The sequence below is a fragment of the Quercus suber genome, unplaced genomic scaffold, assembly GCF_002906115.3.
Source record: "Quercus suber isolate HL8 unplaced genomic scaffold, Cork oak 2.0 scaffold_222, whole genome shotgun sequence".
Classification (NCBI taxonomy): Eukaryota; Viridiplantae; Streptophyta; class Magnoliopsida; order Fagales; family Fagaceae; genus Quercus; species Quercus suber.
Genome location: NW_027069680.1, coordinates 208,824 through 214,000, shown reverse-complemented (window position 1 = coordinate 214,000; position 5,177 = coordinate 208,824).

The window sequence follows — 5,177 nt, the reverse complement described above, 5'->3', positions numbered from 1 at the left end:
TTATTAGAGCATCCACAATAGTAGTGCTAAAAAGCTTAAAATCTACCACTATATATAAAAAAGAGTGCTGCAATAGTGAAGGTATAGGTAAATTTTTTACCTATCTTGCTACAATGCACAACTATATATGGATGTGCACTATAGCTGAGAGCTAAAAAAATACTTTTTTATTCTTCATCCATTTAAAATACTATTTTTTTTTGTTGTTTTTCTTCTATTCTTTTTATCCAACCCGTGACACTCTTAACTCCTTCTAAACTCTTAAACCTTAACTCTCTCAAACTCTCACGAGCTTTCAACTCTCTTAAACTCTCACCTATGAACTCTCTCATCTCTGTCTCACTGTCGCCGGCTTCAACGTCATCGCCCCACCCACTGACCCACTCCGTCGAAGTCCTAACCTAACCCAAGCCCCAAGTCGCCAATCCACACCTTCGATCCACACCGCTAATCCATGCCTCTGGCCCACACCAACCCGATTTGGCCTCTTCGCCTTTGACCCATCTCGACCTCTCCGCCTCTCTTCTCTTCTGTCTAGCCCACCAAGTCCAAAGCTTGCTTGCTGACCTACGCCAACCCGACTCGCCTTTTCTGATGCTCTAACCCGTCTCGGCCTCTACGCCTCTCTTCTCTTCTGTCTAACCCACCAATCTTGAGATTGCTTGCTGATCAGGTGAGTTGCCTCTCCACCTCTCTTCTCTGATGCTCTGACCCATCTCGCATTCATCATTCATCATGTAATGCTTGTGATTTTTTATTTGGGTAATTGGAATGATAAGTTTGTCATGTCAGTTAGGAATTTTTCTATTTGCAGGGAATTTATATTTGTTGAATCAACTGGAATGTATTGGGAATTTTCTATTTGCAAGAATTTATGTTTTTGTCTTTAAATGTTAGTTTGGGAATTTTTTGTGTACAGGGAAGGCTACACTTCCTTTTTTTTTTTTTTGTTTCGGTGGCAGCGGTGGAGGCGGCAGTAGTGGCAACAGTAGCGGTTGCGATGATTGTGATTGTTGTTTATTGTAATAGATATATTATTTTATTGTAGTGGATATTTTATTTTATTGTAATATTTATATTATTTTATTGTGTTGAAAGCTAAAATAGATCTACTGCTGCTGAATGTTTTGTAAAGTGAGTAAGTAAAATAGATAAAATAACTTTTTGTGCTGCCAAATAGCTAAAAAAAATAGCACAACTATTGTGGATGCTCTTACTTAGCCATAGAATCCAAATAGATATTCCTAAGGAAAAAACCACAAGGCTTTTGAACCCCAAATTTCACAGACTTAAATAGGCTATAAGGCTTCACAAGATTTGTGAAATTTGGGATCTTAGATCAACGTGGTGTTCCCAAATTCTTGTGCTAAAAATATGAATTTCTACTTCTATAAAGTATTTTCTTAGAGCATTTCTAGCAGCTTTTTTATATTTTTGTACTGTTTGGGCAGTGAACAGTGACATTTACCTTTTACCTTTTACCTAGTTATTTTTTCAAATATATCTTTCAATTGATTCTCTATCCTTTCTCTATCTCATTTAAATATTATTTTTTCATTCATTATTTATTCTTTTTAACAACTATATTTTTTTAATGAGAAGTGTTACTTCCACAACTATATATATATTTTTTTAATGAGAAGTGTTATTCATTATTCATTCTCTTTCTCTCATACTCTCACCCTATCACACACACATAACCAAAGGAGAACAAAGCCAGAATTTAAAAGTATGATGTTGGAGATGGCAATGGCAGAATTTAAAGCTTGCTTCGCTCAGGAGAAGAGTTTCTGAAGAGAGGGAGCTACATGATGTACTCTGAAGAGAGAGAATTTAAAGATAGCTTTGCCCAGAATTTAAAGCTTGCTTCCCGTTGTTTCCTGATGAGAAGCAAGGAGAGTTTTTGCTAAAGAGAAGCAAGAGAAAGAGAGAGAGCGAGCAAGGAAGAAAGTGAAACAAAGGAAAGAGAGAACATTTTTTTATTCAATAGCTGATTATTATAATAGCTAAAAACATTTGAAGTGTGAAGCTACAGTGTTCTCTCTACTTGTAAAGAAGCACTGTAGCAATTCTACAAAAAAAAATGGAGATGATGAAGCTATTGGAGTGAGTTTTTGGAGTGTTTTTTCTAAAATTGGCTTTAAAGAAGCCATTGAAGATGCTCTTAGAGGGTATTGGCTTAGTTTTTCCTATCTTTGAGTAAGAATGCTCTTTCCCTGTGGTTGCTTGATCCCTTCTTTGCATGGCTGGCCCCTTTTTATACTTGTGTTGAGAGGCCTAAAATTATCATTTTCTCCATTTTTCTTGGTTTTGCCGAAAACCCTTGGGATGGGATCTCTGTGTGGCTTTTTCTCCCTTTTCCTTTTGTTTCGTTTTCCTAGAAATTTGCTTCCTGAAAGCGCCTTTGTTCTTAATCCAAATAGATATTCCTAAGGAAAAAACCACAAGGCTTTTGAACCCCAAATTTCACAGACTTAAATAGGCTATAAGGCTTCACAAGATTTGTGAAATTTGGGATCTTAGATCAACGTGGTGTTCCCAAATTCTTGTGCTAAAAATATGAATTTCTACTTCTATAAAGTATTTTCTTAGAGCATTTCTAGCAGCTTTTTTATATTTTTGTACTGTTTGGGCAGTGAACAGTGACATTTACCTTTTACCTTTTACCTAGTTATTTTTTCAAATATATCTTTCAATTGATTCTCTATCCTTTCTCTATCTCATTTAAATATTATTTTTTCATTCATTATTTATTCTTTTTAACAACTATATTTTTTTAATGAGAAGTGTTACTTCCACAACTATATATATATTTTTTTAATGAGAAGTGTTATTCATTATTCATTCTCTTTCTCTCATACTCTCACCCTATCACACACACATAACCAAAGGAGAACAAAGCCAGAATTTAAAAGTATGATGTTGGAGATGGCAATGGCAGAATTTAAAGCTTGCTTCGCTCAGGAGAAGAGTTTCTGAAGAGAGGGAGCTACATGATGTACTCTGAAGAGAGAGAATTTAAAGATAGCTTTGCCCAGAATTTAAAGCTTGCTTCCCGTTGTTTCCTGATGAGAAGCAAGGAGAGTTTTTGCTAAAGAGAAGCAAGAGAAAGAGAGAGAGCGAGCAAGGAAGAAAGTGAAACAAAGGAAAGAGAGAACATTTTTTTATTCAATAGCTGATTATTATAATAGCTAAAAACATTTGAAGTGTGAAGCTACAGTGTTCTCTCTACTTGTAAAGAAGCACTGTAGCAATTCTACAAAAAAAATGGAGATGATGAAGCTATTGGAGTGAGTTTTTGGAGTGTTTTCTCTAAAATTGGCTTTAAAGAAGCCATTGAAGATGCTCTTAGAGGGTATTGGCTTAGTTTTTCCTATCTTTGAGTAAGAATGCTCTTTCCCTGTGGTTGCTTGATCCCTTCTTTGCATGGCTGGCCCCTTTTTATACTTGTGTTGAGAGGCCTAAAATTATCATTTTCTCCATTTTTCTTGGTTTTGCCGAAAACCCTTGGGATGGGATCTCTGTGTGGCTTTTTCTCCCTTTTCCTTTTGTTTCGTTTTCCTAGAAATTTGCTTCCTGAAAGCGCCTTTGTTCTTTCTCCTTATAGAAGATTCCTTCCCCCATTCAAACCATGCAATAGCCAGGGTCAATGGACATGGGTCCCTTTGTAGAACCGAGAGGAGGACATTGCGAAGGTTCAGTGCTGTGATGGTGACTTCACAGGTCTTAAGCCTTTTGCTCATAAATGGTAAAGATACTTCTTCGGTTGAATAACCCACTAAAGTTGTTAGGTGCCTTATCTTTCTTGCGGTTCCCTTTTAGCCGAAGTTACTTGACCTCCCCATTCATTGGTTGGTCAATCTTTGCTTAAGAGATGCATGGCATCTTCTTTCTCTTAGGATCCTGAGACTTTTTTTAGAGTTGGGCTTCAGAGTAGCCTTATTCAAGACCCTCTTTCTTGGGTCACTTGCACCTTATTCAAGGCCCTTCCTTCTTCCTATTGTTGGGCTTTGGCCCTTAACCGTTGGCCCCAATTTTCTTCATTATGGGTTTGCTCCTGTTGAACTAGGGGTCCCTTGTATTACATAAAGCCCAAGGTATGGGTGTCAACAATATTTAATTAGAAAAAAAAATATATTGGCATATGACTATTGGGGTTGTAATTAAGGGTATCGACAACCTACTAAAACTAGTTGCCTCGACACGGGTCACCCAAATGTTGCACCTTTTGCACCAGAATATTACAGTTCCTATGTTTCTCTCCTCTTGAAGCCTGGGTTATCCAACTTCTTTGAGTGGTAGAATGATGTTCTCTGTTTCTTAGATTAAGGAGATTTATCTCCTTAGGTAACAAGCTTATTTAGTGATTTAGTAGTTTTTTTGTGGGATTCCAGGAAACTGTTTAATGTTATGATGGATGAGATTACGTAGCGATAGAATAATCTTTCTTTGTCTACAAAGGAGGAAAAAATATTGATATGGGAGAAAGAGTAATGCCACAAGAGTTTATACTGGTGGCTAAATTCTTTACGAAGATGGTCATTAATGTGGAAGCGATTGCAAGGACTTTTCGTTCGTTGTGGAGAACAAGGAAAGGTTTTCAAGTTCGTGAGGCTAGAGATCGTACTCTCCTTTTCATATTTGAAGTAGAATTTGATGCATAGAAGATTTTATGGAATGAATCGTGGTCTTTTGATAAACATCCAGTAGTATTTACATGGTATGATTAGTGTTAATGTATATTATGGGCTTTAGGCCCAGCTGGTTTACTTGTATAGCACACTTGTACTACACTTTACTTGTACCACACACATATGCTTACTTGTACCGCACACATATGCTTCCTATATAAAGGCATCACATGTATATTCCTTGATTATAAAATACAATACTTCAATTCTGTATTTCTAACATGGTATCAAAGCCACTGCTCTGACCTTTCTTTTAGCAGTCTTGTCTCTCTCTTGGTGTTACTCCACCCTTATCGCTTCCGCCGTCACAACAGCCACTGCAGCCACTCACCGTTGAACCTACAATTCTCTCAGCCGTTGTCCTCAGGTTCCGGAACTGCAGCCGCCGTCGTTGAGGAGTCCCGCACCACACAGACCAGACTTTGCTATAATGAAGTTTTGGGTACAACTCCATAATCTTCTATTAATGAATTTATCATATGATAT